This window comes from Equus caballus, chromosome 23 (genome assembly GCF_041296265.1).
Source record: "Equus caballus isolate H_3958 breed thoroughbred chromosome 23, TB-T2T, whole genome shotgun sequence".
NCBI lineage: Eukaryota > Metazoa > Chordata > Mammalia > Perissodactyla > Equidae > Equus > Equus caballus.
This window is the reverse complement of record NC_091706.1, coordinates 35,022,326-35,039,622: the sequence shown is the minus strand read 5'-3', so window position 1 is coordinate 35,039,622 and position 17,297 is coordinate 35,022,326. Positions and strand designations below refer to the sequence as shown.

Genomic DNA, 17,297 nt, shown 5'->3' with positions numbered 1-17,297 from the left:
AGAGTTATCTCCCTGGTATCTCTTTTTCCTCCAGGGGCCGTTGCATTTTGCTCATGCTGCTGATAAAGTTCTCTTCCCATATTAACTGGAAGTTTTTGGTGGCAGTTGTTGGGTGTGGGGAGGGGGAGGGTGGGTGCTGAGAAATTTCTCTCTCTCCACTTGCTACATCAGTGAATTTCAGAATTGGAAGGTAATCTTAGTTAAGGTTAGAAGAACATGTGAAGATGAAATATTATTGAACATGTAAAAATCATTTGTGCTATTTTTTGTTTGCTGGTGTGTAGTATTTCAACTATGTTATAAGTTATATTAGTTTTGCTGGGCTTGCCTGGAACTTAAACCCCAGAGAGCCTATATTAGGAAATGCTACCTTTAGTGGATCACTTGATGCACTTTGAGGTGCCTTCTAATTCTAAAGTTCTATGATTTATAGCATTGTTCCTATGGGAAAATGCATTCCAAGTTCCAAACAGCTGAGTTTTGGATTTCAACTCCTTTCAGAGTTGCAGACTTACCTATATCTAAAATCATCTTTAAATATGCAGGTAGGTGGATGTAATTCACTTTATGTGTAGATAATGGTAATAACAGTACTGTTGAGCCCTTTTTGTGTGTAATCAGAGCCTCCATACATTCCTGCGTTCTCCCACAGTGTTTCTTTGAGGTATCTCCATTTTTTTCTGCTGAGGAAGATTCACCCTGAGCTAACGTCTGCTGCCAATCTTCCTCTTTCTTTTTAATGTGAGCCGCCACCACAGTGTGGCCACTGACAGATGAGTGGTTGGCGCCCCCGAACTGAACCAGGGCTGCCAAAGTGAAGCATGCTGAACTTTACCACTAGGCCACCAGGGCTGGCCCAGAGGTATCTCCATTTTACAGATGAGGGAACTGAGGACCAGCAGAGCCAAGACATGACTGCGAATCTGTGCAAGTCCTAATCTTGTGACCTTTCTTCTTTGGTGCCTGATGCTGCTCAGCCCTGTGCTAGTGAGCCTTTCCTCTTTCTGCTTTGCCCCCCAAGGTCCTTCCACAAGAGATGTGAAAGTGAATTCTTTTAAATGTATCTATTTTATAGCAATATTATTCCCTTTGGGAAACTTGAAACATCAATCCCTTAGGTAGGGTCACACACCATGAGGGATCTTTACTGTTTCTCAGTGAGGGTGAATGGGCAGTTGGCATGGTCTCTGGCCTGTAGAAAGAGTAGCCTTAGAAAAATCTTTTATACAAAATAACGTTAAGGTATCTAATTATAGGAGTCAAATACACATACTAAAAATCTTCTGTAGAGAATACAATGAAGTAGTCAACGATGATAGTCTCTCCCATTTTTTTAAACATATTCACAGTATTTACATAAATCTGAGTTAAAGTCTATGCCAGGATATTCTTTCTTTGTTCATTGACTTATCAGCGTAGGACTTCATTGAACCCTCTTATGTACCAGATTCTTTGCTAGACCCCAAAGGATGCAAAAGTAGTTGAGAAACAGTTTCTGCCTTCATGGAGCTCAAAACGTAGTGGGCGGCTGGCACAGAAATATCTCTTAAAATTATCTAGATTTTAAATGAGCTCTCCCAAGAGTAGGACATATGTGTGAGGAGAAATCTATTTTATATAGTATAGATTTGATAAGCTGTATTTTCAATAATATAAGAATTTGGCCAATGTGGGCTGATTTGCTAAAACCCACTGACATATAATGATGCTGAAACCGTTGACTTCTGCACATTTGCTTGACCAAAGTACCTGTTTATTGAAGAGGAGTTCTGTTTCATTTTACCACTCTCCATTCTAAGATGTGCTTCTCATGACGCTTAAGACAAAGGGAGAATGAATGGAGGTGGTGGTTGACGTCCTTGGGTTTACTGCTGGGTATGAGTTGAGGCTCTGGGCTTCTCAGCTGGGTCTGGGTGAAAGGAATTCTATTAGGGTGACATCTAAGGAGAAGACTCATGAGGCTTGAAGTTGGAAATTCAGTCAGAGCCTGTTTCACACAGATCAGAGCTGAACATGGTGGTGGTTCCTGGAGGCAGGGATCCCTACCTGAACCGTCTTTGTGTTTCTGGAAGAGGAGGAGCATGTAGGGGACAGGAACTTCTGCCATGGGCAAGAGCTCAATATCCTTAGTTGCTACAGCTGCTGAAGACTCTGCATGGCCCTGCAAAGGATGGAGGGTGTTGCAAGGTGAACCCTGAAACCACCTTGATCTTGGTGTTCAAGCTGGGGCATGGTGGACCTCATTTTTGGAAAGTACATTTTCCATGAGATGTGCTGCCACAAAGAGGTTCCATGCGTAATCTGCCTCGAACAAGAAGATTCCATGGGATACCGTCAAAAAACAACCTTATCTAGTCTCCCACTCTCCCTTTAAAATTTATTCAGCAGAAAGCATTTCCCCTGTTTCTGGATGAAAACATATTACATGACTATTCTGATTCCTCTTACATAACAAAAAGTCCCACTTTAATTTGCCAGATGCTGAAAATGTCTAGTATCATGTACTAGTCAAAGCTTCCAACCTCATTCCTATTTACAACTGCTCCCCTTCCTCCAGCCAGGGCCTGCTACGGGGAGGAGGAGCTCTGGTTAGGCACTTGCTCACTTGCTTACTCAGTAGCTGTTGCTTCCGGCTTGGAGTGGGCTGGGGAGGACAGGAAGAGGCGCAGGAAAGTTTTTATTGGCAGGTGGTATCACAGGAGAGCTGTCTGTGTGTTGCAAGTATTTAGAATCAGTTCTTTATCTGGTGGGACCTTTTGGTGTGTTCTTTGGAGATATCCCCTCATCCTGTCTCTGGGGACCTCTCACCTCCAGTGTCCTTGGGATGACTGTGGTACTCTCTCTTTTCTCCGTCTCTGGAAAGTCCACGATCCATTTGTACTCCTGTCTACTGGATTCCATTGCTGTCCTGGTGGCTCTTGTTGGGCAGAACTGGATACAGCCCTCTGCATCTGCTCATGGTGTCATCAGTGTCCGGTCCATGGGAAATACACATCCTTTGCTCCCACAAACTTGGGGCAAGCAGGCTGATCCCAATGTAGCTGTTATTTCCTTTGGCTTCTCCATCAGCATCCAGCCAGCCTACCTCTGTTCCTTCAGATTTCTCAGGCAAAAGTTGCCAGCAGGGTCACGGTGTCTCTCATGTTGCAGGAGTCTCATGCTCTCCAGCTGGTCCTGTTGAGGCCCCTTGCTAGGCTAGAAGGGGGAGGACAGGTACTCCCACGTCTTCCCTTAGTCCTTTCCACTACAACCGGAAGTGCTGCCTACTTGCTTCCATCATTCCCTCCTTTTAGCCGCCAGCAGCCTGACCTGGGCCACCCTCGTTCTAGGTGAAGAGTTCAAGATCAGTGAAGATGGTTTGGGCTATGTCCTTTGAAGACCTGCATCGAGGCCTCGCGCTTCCCTTTGGTGTCTGGTGTCTCGTCTATCTTAGTGGCTGAGGGGTTGACACATTCATTTAGCATCCTCTAAATGAATTACATCCTTGGGAAGCAGTGCTTACCACATCCGCCACTCTTAGAGATTCACGAGACCCACGGCGTAGAGATCCAGGCCCCCTGCCCACTTGGCCCCAGCCTCCCCCCCTCACCTCCCCACTCCAGGGCCTGTGTTCAAGCTGTGTCTTCCCCCACACGCTCCCCTCCCTGCTCCCGCTTCCTTCTGTGCCCTGCCTGTGGGCTCCTGCTGAGCCTTCAAGATTCCCGAATGTTGCTGCCCCTGAAAAGACTTCCCTACCGCCCTCCAGCTGAGTAGATCTCTCTCTAATTTTCTGCCACTGCATTCTCTTCATTTCCTTCACAGCACATATTACAGATGGTAATTTTTCCAGATAAATTATACAGACTCTTCAGTATCTTTGTCTCCCATCAAATCGTAAGCCCTATGAAGGAAAAGTCCATGTCTGTTTTATTCAGTAGTGTATGCCTAATTGGCGCGCACTACATATTTGCTGGATTGATGAATGAAGGCATGAATAAAAAAGTCAACTTTAGGTCATCGTTTCCCAAATGGATCTCTTCTTTTGTGTTAATTCTTAACATCTGGGGTCTTGGTTACATGGGAGCCATGGGTAGGGGTTAGGAAGTGCTGATAAGACAACTTTTGGTGTACTTTTCTATTCATTATTCCTCCCCCCCCCCCCCCCCCATCCTTCACTCTTACTTTAGCTCATTCTCTCTTCTAAAAAGAACTTTGTTTGAGGCAGGCAGACGGGGTGGGGCGGGGTGGGGCTGTCACTTTACAGATAACCACACCGAGGAGTAGAAGTCTGGTGGGAGATCACTGAAGGTGTTCATGGGCTGCATGGCCCACAGCTCAGCACTCCCAGCTGTCTCCTGGGCTTGTCCTCTTCTGCCTCCCCTGCTGTCCCTCTTGTCACAGCTTGCAGCAAGGCTGTGGCCTGGCCCACCACTTCCGAATCCCACAGAGATGGACACCGGCCCGGCCTCAGTTTAGATGGAAAGACTAGTTCCCAGCCCAGAATCCATCTTGCATGGTGTTGGGCAGCAGAATTTCTCTGGAGATTCAGCCCTATGCAAGCAGTGCATCGACAGGTGGCAGATCCCCTCCCTGTCCTGGCTCGTACAGCTGGAGGTTCATGGCGGGTGGGAAGGTCCTCCTCCCCAGGGAGAAGTAGCAGCTGGATTCTGAAGGACAGTGCTGGGCTTGAACTAGGCTTTGGCGATGGTCTCACCTTTCATTCTTCCCCTGACTGATCAACAGACTGTCCTGACCCTGGATATGAGTCAGAGAACTTCACGTTCTTTCTTTAACTGGTTTTACTCCACGTGGAGCCTCTGGGACAGTCCAGACTCCCTGAGGCGACAACGTTGGTGGACTGGCCTCAGGAGGAGGGAAGCTTATCTCCAAGTGCACATTCTTCTGGTCTGTCCTATCTGCCTGTTATCAAATCGAAACTGCAGCTGTTGACGTGTTTTGCTTAATTACTGTCTGTCGATTGTACAGTAATAGCCCACCAATTTCTTTGATTAGTTACTACTCCCATGTTGTTTTAAAGTGCCCTCTGCAACATGGCAGCGTTTTACTTTGTGCTGTCTTGTCGGTGATATTATCATTGTTTACACTAATAATAATGCCTTACATTTGAAATGTGCTTCAGAGTTAACAGAGCCCTTTCATTTTATTATCTCCTCTGGCTCTTTTATAGGAAATCCAAGTAGGTAGCTTATTTTCAGAGAGTGGGAGGTAAAGCATTTATGCTAGGTATGAGTTGACTATACCTTTTGGCATAATATAGTTATTTTTTACAGCAAGTATTTCTTTAGTAGCAAAAATTAAAAAGGGAATTTAAAATTTTTATGACTTCCGGTTCTTTAAACTTTCTTGTCAAAGTCTAGAAAGCAGAGGAGTAGGAGGTGGATTCTGTCTAGGGTCATATAAAATAAATCATAATTTCTTAGCTAGGTGCCACTCCTCTAGGATTTGAACCAGAATATGATTTAACACTACATTGTAAAGAAATGGGTTGTCTACCTGAGAGTTTGCTTAGCATAGAGGCCTCCATTTATTTATTTTTATTTATGCTGAGGTGAAATTCACGACTTTTTTTTGTTTTGAGGAAGATTAGCTCTGAGCTAGCATCTGCCACCAATCCTCCTCTTTCTTGCTGAGGAAGATTGGCTCTGACATCTGTGCCCATCTCTCTCTATTTTGTACGTGTGACATCTGCCACAGCATGGCTCAGTAAGCAGTGCGTAGGTTCGTGCCCAGGATCTGAACCGGCAAACCCTGGGCTGCTGAAGCGGACCACATGAACTTAACCACTATGCCACCCGACCAGCCCCTAAAATTAACCATTTTGAAGTGAAGAACAGAGGCAACCGCCACCTCTAACTAATTCTAAAACATTTTTGTCACTCCAAAATAAAATCTCATTCCTCCAAGCAGTCACTCCCCATCCCCACTCCCTGTAGCCCTAGGCAACCACTGATCTGCCTTCTGTTTCTATGGATTTAACTATTCTGGATAGTTCATATAAATGGAATCAAACAACATGTGTCCTTTTGTGTCTGGCTTCTTTCACTTAGCATCATGTTTTCAAGGTTCATCCACGTTGTAGCATCTCTCAGCACTTCATTCCTTTTTATGGCTGCATCCCCAGTATTTTTAATATTTCTTGGGTTATGACAGCCCCAGCCCCCACCCGCACATAGACCCACCTTATCCTTCCCTCCATTGGCAATAGCTTCTTCTCACAGTAGGCTTGGGGTTTTAGTCCATAATAACGTACAAATCCTAAAGGAGCAGGTGCAGTTAAAGCTGTAATTTGTTGCATGTTATTTAGGACTCAGGAAGACGGTTGTAGGCCTTTCTCTGCAAGGATTATAGGTGATTCTCTGTATGATACGACACCTGCTAGGGGACAAATGTTCGCTAAATTATGTAGAGAAAATAGTCAGTGCAGATTTTCTCAGTGCTTTCAGTGCACCCAGCCGAGGCGGGGCAATGCTGCAGCACCAGGAGTAGGAGAAGCCGGGGACAGTTCTCCTCTAGGGCCTCCCGAGGGAGTGCAGCTCTGCCAGCACTTGGTTTCAGCCCAGGAACGCTGGCTGTGGACTTCTGGTCACAGGACTGTAAAGGAATGGCTTTCTGAAGTGTTAAGTCACCAAGTTTGTTGTGATTTGTTGCAACATTATCAGGAAACAAATGTACTTCTTTATCAGGCAGTTTATAAACTGCCTACGACTGGCGTGTTATAGTTAATTTTCCTCCCTTCTGTGTTTTGATCCAAGGTGGTGTTTCTCAAACTTGGAGTACTGTGGTTTTAGCTCTAGAGCAACGTTTCTCAGCTTTGTCACTGTTGACATTTTGGGCCAGATGGTTCTTTGTTGTGGGGCCGCTGTCCTCTGCATTGTCGGATGCTTTGCAGCATTCCTACCCATCAGATCCTAGTAGCACCTTCCCTCCAGTTGTGACCACAACAACAACAAAAAATCTCCAGACATTGCCCGATATCACCTGGGGAACAAAATCACTCCTTGTGGAAAACCACTAACCTGGAGTATGACTCCTGGGTTTGATCCCAGCTCCATCACTAAGGAGCTGTGTGGGCCTGAGCAGGTTACCCAACCTCTCTGAGCCTCAGTTTCATTGTGTATAAAATAGTAATATCACCTACATCGCAGGGTGGTTGTGAAGATAGTGGAAGTGATGTAATATACTTACAGGCCTCAGAACAGTGCCTGGTACCTAGTAAAGTGTTTCATAAATGAAAACTATTATTAACCCATGTTCTACCACACTAGTTTATCACACTGTATTCTGTAGTTTCTATTATAGAAATAATGGGTGTTTAAAACCTTTTCCAAATAGTAACTTCTATTATAAAGACCGGTGTTTGAAATTCAACATCCTTCTTTCATTGCCCTCCTCTCGCACCGGCGGCTCCCCAACACTGTGCCTAAGAGTTGGGGAATCATGGCTTGATTTGTCTGCTTGGCTTGCCTGTCAGTCGTGCTAACTCACTGAACTCTTCATATAATTCCCTGGGGAAGCTGTCACAACAGGAAAACTCCCTTCCATCTGTCAGTGATATTTCAATTATTCCATAATTACGGCTTTCTCCTCAGTGACGTAGCTGTTGAATTCACTTATGGATGTGTCAATGTCTCCATTCAAATGTGTGAAATATTTAGCAGCATTTAGCAGTTTTTGGTGAAACGTTAGAAAGTGTTTTGAATAGATACCATCATCTACTTTTGTAAGGACGAGTAATGTGCTCCAGCTGTGGTTTAGGCCGTTGTGTTTCTAAGCACTGGGGACACAGAACTGAATAAAACAAAGATTCCCTGTTCTCAGTGAGCTTATTCTTTTCCAGCACAGAATAATAACAATATGCACTATGAATAAGTCAGTGGTATATAGGATAGTAGATGGTAATAAAACCTATGGGAAAAACCCATAGTCTAGGGTAGGGGGGATTGGGAGTGCTGGGGATGGCAGTGGGGACAAGGTGCGGGCTTGAATAGGGTGGGAACGTTGTGACTATTTGCACAGGGATGGAGGAGAGTGTCTTTGACGTGGATTGAAACCAGCGTTTGCTAATGCACTTCTGCTCATGACGAGCAGTTGGAGTACCTGAGTCTTTCAAAGGTGCCGCGCCTCTGCTCCTCCTCCACGGTACGGCCTGGAAGTGTCTTTCAGAGTTAAGCTGTGTGGCTTTGGTTTATCCCAGCTGCCGTGGGAATTCTTTATAGAAATGGTTCAGGGATAATTATTGGTGGTGCAGTCTCAGGGAAGGAGCATGCCTGGCAGATCAGAGTGTTGTTTTTTTTACATCAAATAGATCATCTTTTTAATTCTGGCTCTGCACATATAGAGGGGATGACTTTGGGCAAGTCATTTAACCTCTCCATGCCCCAGTGTCCTTATAACCTTTGTCAGGATTAAATGAAATAACGTATTGAAAGTATAGACCTGTGTCAAGAGCATCAGAAACCCTCAGAAGGTGCCGGTATTTGTAATTTTACGATTAGCACAATAGAATATTTCTAAGGTAGCATGTAAATAGTCCTGGTAATTGTAAAGCATATCGTAATGGTCAGTTTCAAATATAAGCAAACATTTCTCTAATAAACCCTGCCTGCAAAACGGGAGGTCTACATGGAGAGCCTATGAACTGGCCTCTTGTGAGCTTGGGCCCCAGACACAGTTTGAGGACTCTGTGCAAACTTTCACAAAGGCAGATTGAAATGAGAGAGTAGAGGCAGTGAATAATTCAGGTAATAAAAGTCCACGTGTTAAAAAATGTGATTAATTAGTTACCATGATAGTTCCATTGATTGACTTTTTTAGGTAATTGCATAGCTATTCACTTTGCTGATGGACACTTAGACATTTGTTAAATGATTCTGGAATAGAATGAGTTGGCCAGTTATGCCGAATGGCTTCCAGAGTTCCTCAAGGAGTCAAAGGCTTCGTGGAGAAATCGGTCAGGATTGGGAACGGAGCATATCTGGGGTGTATTGCCGCTGGCAGGAAAAGTTTTGGAACTAGTGGGAGTGGCACTACCACAACATCATGAAGGTACTAGATGCCGCTGAATTGTTCATTTTAAAATGGTTAGTTTTTTTTTTTTTAAAGATTTTATTTTTTCCTTTTTCTCCCCAAAGCCCCCCAGTACATAGTTGTATATTCTTTGTTGTGGGTCCTTCTAGTTGTAGCATGTGGGACGCTGCCTCAGCGTGGTTTGATGAGCAGTGCCATGTCCGTGCCCAGGATTCGAACCAATGAAACACTGGGCCGCCTGCAGCGGAGCGCACGGACTTAACCACTCGGCCACGGGGCCAGCCCCCTAAAATGGTTAGTTTTATGTTATGTGAATTTCACTTCACTAAGTTTTTAAAAAATAAATTTCAACCTTGTCAGAACTAAAGGCCAGATTCCCCATCTGCCTGTCTATTCTTCTGAAGAGTTTTTAAAGAATATGATAGTCTTGCATTTTTATCTATGGAATCACTTTTCTTTACCTTACAAATGTGCTAAAAGTTCGATGTTTTGGTATATCCAACACTTTGTGCCTGTTTGCTTGTTTATCAAATTCAGTCCTCTCAGCTCTAAAATGTTGTGGTTCTATATCGGTTACATAGATAGAGGCCAAAGTTTTATCCCTACAGTACCTGTCATGGAATCTTGCCCATAGTAGCTGCTCAATAAATGTTCATTGAGTTGAATGAATATTGTTTCCCCTTCAATGGAAGTGGAGTTGAACTGTACAATAGTAGAAATCTTCAAGTTCAACTTGCTCTAATATGAGTATCCTAGTTCCTGAGAGGTTAGGTTGATCATAATGTTATGGGCAAGGCCAGGATGTTGTGTTCTCCCACCCCCCACCCCAACCCAATTTTATTGAGATATAATTGACATATAGCACTGGATAAGTTTAAGCATACAACATAATAGTTTGACTTATGTATATTGTGCTATGATTAGCAATAAGTTTAGCTAACATCTGTCATATCATATAGATACAAAAGAAAAAGAAAAGTGCTTTTCTCCTTATGATAAGAACTCTTAGGATCTACTCTCTTAACAACTTTCAAATATACCGTACAGCAGTGTTAACTATAGTCATCTTGCTGTACATTACATCCTTAGTACTTATCTTGTAACTGGAAGTGTGTGCCTTTTAACCACCTTCCTGCAATCCCTCTCTCCCATCCCTCGCCTCTGGTAATAACAAATCTGATCTCTTTTTCTATGAATTTGGTTTTTCCTTTTTTTTTTTTTTTTTTAAAGATTCCACATATAAATGAGGTCATACAGTATTTATCTTTCTCTATCTGACTTATTTCACTTAGCATAATACCCTCAAGGTCTATCCATGTTGTTGCAAATGGCAGGATTTCCTCCTTTTTTATGGCTATATAATATAATATATAAATATATAATTTATATATATATCACATCTTCTTTATCCGATCATCCGTTGATGGACATTTAGGTAGTTTCTTTGTCTTGGCTATTGTAAGTAATGCTTCTGTGAACATGGGGGTACAGATATCTCTTTGACATAGTGTTTTCATTCCTTTTGGATATATTCTCAGAGGTGGAATTGCTGGGTGATATGGTAGTTCTATTTTTAATTTTTTAAGAACTCTCCATACTGTTTTCCATAGTGGCTGCACCAATTTACATTCCCGCCAACACTGCACAGGGTCCCCTTTTCTCCCAGGATATTGTTTTTAACTTAATATTTGTGAAAACGTGTAGGTAGGTCATTCAACCATAGTGATTGAAATATGATTTGGCACCCTTTTTTCTTTCCCTTTCTTTTTTAGAGATTCAGGTAACCTGATGCTGTAGAAAAATCACATTTCTAGGAACGTAAGACCAGGATTTCATTCCTCCTTTTGCAACTAGTTACCAATGTATGTTTTAGCTGGTTCTTCTCCGAGTTTCTCTTACCTCACCTGTCAAGAGGGAAGGGTTGTGCTTTCCCTGCCTGAAGGGCCAGGGACAGGACTAGATTTCCTTTTGAGTCCACATCCCAATTTAGTGATTACTTGGTGGGTTTGTTTCGAGCTGACTTAAAGATGAGGGAGTATTGCAGCTTCTGTTTATAAATCTTGACTATTCTTCATATTGTTTTCATGATAGTGGTTGAGAAAGGATATAGGAGGAATGGATATTGCTGTGGAAGAGGTTGAAAAGGGTCATTATCTAGCGTACAGACAAGGATTCTATTGCATTTTAAGTTCAATATAACAAAACGTGGTTGGTTGAGAAGAGAAAGTTTGAAGGGGGGTTGTAAGAAGCAGGATCATTAGCAGTGGGACATAAAATGAGGGCAGCAACTGTGTCCTAAACAAACAAGGTAGGGTTTTTTGTTTTGTTTTTTAGTGGAGGAAACATATTTTTTTAAAAGGGAAATAACCTAGAGACAGCAGGCAGGAGGAGAAAATGCAGAAGAGGAAATGGGCAGGAAAGATTCAGTAAAAATGAACTCCAGTGCCTCAGCTTCCTGGCTGGTGTGTCCCAGGTGACTCTTGCAGTCCGCAAGTTCCATTCCGTCCCTTCGTAAGTTTTCCCCCAGGAAGATCTGTTGTAAATCTACTTTGCCTAAAAAATTATGTATTTGTTAGTATAAGAGAAATACACTGCTCGTGTAGACAATTGAGAAAACAGAAGTGGTGGAAGATGAAAACCTCTTATAACCTTACAATTCAGGGTAACCAATTTACTAATTTTACTACCCTTTGATCTTTTCTATTTGCATTCACTTGCAGATCTTTTTAAAAACAGAATCATAGAGGACATACTGCTTTAGAATCTGCTTTTTAAAAACTTCAGATGGCATGAGTATATTTCCTGTCATTAAATAATCTTCTGTAATATTTTTAGTGGTTGCATTTTTAATGGACATAGCATAATGTATACAGATTACTAGTGTTGGAAATTTATTTTAATCATTAAATATTTTGAATATGCTTTAGACATCTGTGGTCATTTCCATGGGATAAATTCCTGGAAATGCAATTACTGGATCAGTGGGGGTTGCAAAACAATGTTTTTTTATGTGCATTGCCAAATTTCTCTGTAGAAAAATGATACCTGTCTAGAATTAGACCAGCAGTTGGAATGGCCAATTCCCTCTTTGCTTGGAAACACTGGATGTAATCACTTTTTAAAAATCTTTGACACAGTGTTGAAATCATTGTATCGTGTTTTAATTTCCAAGTATTTGATTTTAGGTATGTTTGGATATTTTTGGACATTTGTATGATTTCTTTTGTAAATTTTCTTATGTCACTTGCCTATTTTTAAAAGCAAAATTTTAAATTAATTGACAAGAGCTCTTTACTGGTTAAGGTTATTAACTCTCTTTCTGCCATATATTGCAAATATTTTCAATTTGCCTGCCTTTTGGTTTTGTGTTGGGTAGTTTTATTTTTCTCAAAGATTCACCTCTTTATGCTATCAAATCTAATAATATTTTTCTCAGTGATTTTGGCCTTTGTCATGCTTAGACAGTCTTTTCCACCCCGTTGTTATATAACTATTTACCTTAATTTTCTTCTAGTACTTTTTCTTTTGTGAGGAAGATTGGCTCTGAGCTAACATCTGTTGCCAATCTTCTTTTTTTGCTTGAGGACGTTTGTTGCTGAGCTAACGTCTATGCCGACATTCTTCTATTTTGTATGTGGGATGCTGCCACAGCATGGCTTGATGAACGGTGTGTAAGTCTGTGCCTGGGATCTGAACCCACAAACCCCAGGCCAGTGAAGCAGAGTGTGTGAACTTAACCACTATACCACCAGGCCAGCCCCTATTCTAGTAGTTTTGTGGGTTTGTTTTTAAATTTTATTGCATCTGAAATTCATTTTTGTGTAAAGTGAGAGATGAGGATCAAACTTTACCTTTTCCAAAATGAATACCCAGTTGACCTCCTCATTTAATAACCCATCCTTTTTGCATTAATTTGAAATGTCGTGTTAATTGTATGCTGCTTTCTAGACTATTCTTGAATGCTCTTAACTGGTAAGAACAGAACGAGTTTCAATTCCTATAGCTTTATCATACATTTTGATGACATGTTTTGATATCTGGTAGTGCTGTCTCTGGCTAATTACTACTTTTTTCCCCAGATTTTCTTGAGTACTCTTGATGATTTATTCTTCTAAAGGAACTTGAGTAGTTTTGTCACGTTCTAAAGAAACTTCTTATGAGATATTAATTGTAACTGCATTAAATTTCTAAACGTATTTGGTGAAAATTGTAATCTTTGCAATTAAGCTTTCGCATTCATCACAATGGTACATTATGTCATTAAGTCTTCAGTGTGTCTCACACTAAAGTTTTATGATTTCCTTTATGTTGGTTCTGTGTGCCTCTCTTTAAATATATTTCTGTTTTAGTATCTTTTTTTTCCTTTATGAATGTGAATTTTACCTCCATTGTATTTCTAGCTGGTTGTCTCTAGATATTAGGGAAACTATTGACTTTTGTGTATTGGCTGATTTTTTTTTCAGGTGGTTCTACTGGGTTTGATTAGTGGATTATCATATTTCCAAATAATGTTAATTATATCTTCCAGTTTCCATTATTTATAATTTTTACTGCTTTGGTTAACACTTGTAGAAAAATGCTAAAATAACAGAGGTGATAGAAAGCATCCTTGGCCAGTTTCTGACTTTAAAGGAATTGTCACTAGTGTTTCACCATCATACATGGTTTGTGGTTCTCTACTTGCGGTACTTAGGCAATGCCAGTGTCTTTCTTCTCCAAATAAGATATACTTACTAATATGTTATTTGTGTGTGGGCTTCTTGATGAATAGCAGTTCAACTCTGAAAATAACTACATTTACCTAGAGCTCTATGACTGAAAGGTGACATATCAATCTAATAAATAAATACCTTCTATTTTAGATTCTAGGTGATTCATACCTCCCTCTCTGCCCTGCTGAACTTTTAAAAATCTGTAAGAAATGATTTGAAATATATCATACTCAAGTTAGAAAAGTGGGTCAAAAATTCATGTAATGTAAAGCATTAATGTTTCTTGCGGTATTGTCAAGACCTTAGATGTACAGTGTAATTAAGTGGGAGAAGTTGACACTCAGACTTCAAAGAAGTAAGTTTTAGTTTTATTTTGTCTTACTTTGGAGACTGTTCTCCCAAAGAATCCATTTTTGGTTTCAGTACTGATCCTATTTTTTGGATTGGCAGTGTGGCACTTTTGAAGGCACGTTTATGAGTACACCTCTGTTTCATGATGTCGCAAGCAGTTTACAGAATGTGTTAGGTGCTACTGTCAAAGAAGTGTGCTAATTCAAAATATATTCAGGTACCTTTACGTGGACCCTTTTTATTTTTTAACACTTTACCCTCATACCAAAAAAAAGGAAAATTGGCCTGTATAAGTAATACAAGTTTTTCTCCCCAAAAGTGTGGGAAATATTGAAAAGTCTAAGGAATATACTCCTACCAGTAGAGATAACCACCATTGGCATTTATGGTACCTTCCCATGTATCTGTATCATTGCTCTTATGCTGCATAGATAGGTTTGCATGTTGTCCTTTATCTAAACATTATAATCACATGTGTTTTTCCTCAGTTGGGAGCATTAAATAGGAAAACTGGATTGTTGGGCTGTGGAAATCTGGAGTGAGGGTGATCCCCGCCGCCTTACAGGTGGCTGGAGTCCTGAGGATGAATCCCAGGATGGCCTCAGCATGCTGCACCATGGTCCTGAAACATCCCTGACCCAGGTGTCCTCAGAGGGCCTGGACAGCAAAGCTGAGATTATTCTGCATGACCTCTGGGAGGCTTCGGGTCACCTGAATACAACACTCCTTTTCTCTGAGTAACCGGCTGGCCTCTGAAAGCTGACCTCACTCTCTGAGCCACAGTGTAGACTTTGCTTTGACATCTATGATCAGTCATCTGACACACAGGGGTGTTACTGGTATAGACTCACTCCTGTTGTGCATAAAGAATAGTGTGAAGAAGGATGTTGGATAAATTGTCTTACTCCAAAGGCCAAATTCCAAGAATTTTTTAGGGCCTTTGGCCATGTGACATTTTATGTAAATATTTTTAAGACCCCTGTTTGACAGATCAGCACGCCTCCCTCCGTGGTGTTGTGTTAGTTCTAAAAACTTATAGCTGATCCATTACTGAACTCAAAAAATGGGAGAGCTTGAATTAGAAATTTAATGTGAAGAATTTGTGAATTGCTTGTATTCTCATTTTGTCAGCTTGACACATTTGTGGAAAAAACAGATTTCTAAAAATGTATAGTGGATGTTGTGTGGTCTGTGTCCTCATCCTTCGTTTACAGATTTTGTTTTACAAGGTCGTTTGTAAATTAAGGGCCAACCAACAAACAAGGGAAGTTTTCAGAAGAGTAATTTTTTGCTGTCTTTTGTCCTAATCATCCTTGTATTCTAATTTCTTCTTTGCATCAAACAAATATCTTCTATTTTTGCCTCTGTTTCCATTTTCTAGAATTTCAGGTTAAAATACATGTGTATCTCAATCTATTCCTTTAGAACAGCATTGTCTGATAGAAATATAATGAGAGCCACACAGAGAACTTTAAATTTAATTTAATTAATTAATTAATTTGAGGAAGATTAGCCCTGAGCTAACTACTGCCAATCCTCCTCTTTTTGCTGAGGAAGACTGGCCCTGAGCTAACATCTGTGCCCATCTTCCTGTACTTTATATGTGAGATGCCTGCCACAGCATGGCTTGCCAAGCAGTGCCATGTCTGCACCCGGGATCCGAACCAGCGAACCCCGGGCTGCTGAGAAGTGGAACGTGCGCACTTAACTGCTGCGCCACCAGGCTGGCCTGGAACTTTAAATTTTATAGTAGCCACATTTAAAAAGTAAAAAGAAACAGGTAAGACTAATCTTAGTGAAGTATTTTATTTAACCTAATGTATCAAAAAATATTATCATCTCAACATTTAATCATATGAAAAATCCATGATACATTTTATGTTTTTTCTTCAGACTATATCTTCTAAATCCAGTGTGTATTTTACACTTACAGCACATTCAAACACTGGATTTTCATCAGAAATACTTGATCTATATTTAGATTTCATAAGCTTTACAGTTGAAAAACTAGACCCAGGTTGTTCCAAATATGCTTAAAAATTTCCCAATAATGGAAATGAGCATACATTTCAGTTACATACATTTCAAGTGCAGTTTTAGTTTTAGGCACAGCATTTAATCCTAGTTACCAGTAGCAGAGGGAATTGGAAGATAATTGGCTTGAGAGGGAGAGAGAGAAAAAGGATTTGTATTGGCTCTGTGATTGATTAGCTGTGCAACCTGGAGTAGTGTACTCCCAAGGCCTTCTGGCCTGGATGTCTTCATTTATAAATTAATTATAGGGAGTGGACCAGATGCTCTTCTCTGAGGTCCCTTGGCGCTGGTAAAATGTTGTATGCACAAAGCCTCAAAATGCCACACCAGTTTGAGAGTATTTGAGACCATTTCTGTGAAATAGATAGTTGAGAAGTATTAGGTTGCATGATGTCTGGCTTAGGTGGGGGTGGAGAAGGGAATGACCACGTCAGAGATGTTAATCTGCAGGAGCTCTTGGCGCTCCTTTTGGGGGACTAAATGTTCCCACGCTTTAGAAGTCATAGAAATAATTGATCTCTTCTCTCAGGTGAAATTGCCTGTGTGCATTTCCTATTGCTGCTGTAACAAATTCCTGCAGACTTAAACAGTTGATAATTTATCTCCTAGTTCCGGAGGTCAGAAGCCCCAAATTGGTCTCACGGGGCTAAAATTAAGGGGTCCACAGGGCTGCCTGCCTTCTGGAGGCTCTAGAGGGCAATCTGTCATCTCCCATTTTTCAGATTCTGGAGGCCAGCAGCATTCTTTGGCTCCTGGCTTCTTTCCATCTTCAAAGCCAGTAATAGCTGGTTGAGTCTTTCTCCCATCACATCACTCAGACATCACCTTTTCTGCCTCCCTCTTCTGTTTAAAGGACCTTTATTATTCCATTGGGCCCACCAGATAATCCGGGATAATCTTATTGTAAGGTCAACTGATTAGCAACCTTAATTCCATCTGCAACCTTAATTCCCCTTGCCGTAGTCACAACACAGTCACAAGTTCAGGGGATAAGGACATGGACATCTCTGGGGGACCATTTTTCTGCCTCCCCCATTGCCACGTCTCTGAGGTTTCATTGTTCTTACCAGTAATTGCAGAGCTAGCCATTTTTTGTCTCTCTGCTCCTTTTTCCCCAGTCCAGGTTAGGCAGCAGTCAGTTAATAGAAGGCAGGAGGCAACTGAAGAAATTAG

At 41.3% G+C, this 17,297-nt stretch overlaps 1 protein-coding gene across 6 annotated transcripts in view; it reads left to right on the top strand.

Moving 5' to 3' along the window:
• The window catches only part of PIP5K1B (phosphatidylinositol-4-phosphate 5-kinase type 1 beta), a 279,387-nt gene that overhangs the window by 34,120 nt on the left and 227,970 nt on the right, over nt 1-17,297 (top strand). Inside the window, exon 1 of one of the 6 annotated variants that reach the window (XM_023627256.2) lies at nt 454-545. The exons of 4 other annotated variants lie outside the window; for them this stretch is intronic. The gene's annotated coding sequence lies outside the window, so the exon portion shown is untranslated. Of the gene's footprint in view, nt 1-453; nt 546-17,297 lie in introns of those variants that run through there. One more of the 6 variants, XM_070248642.1, reaches the window with a different exon arrangement.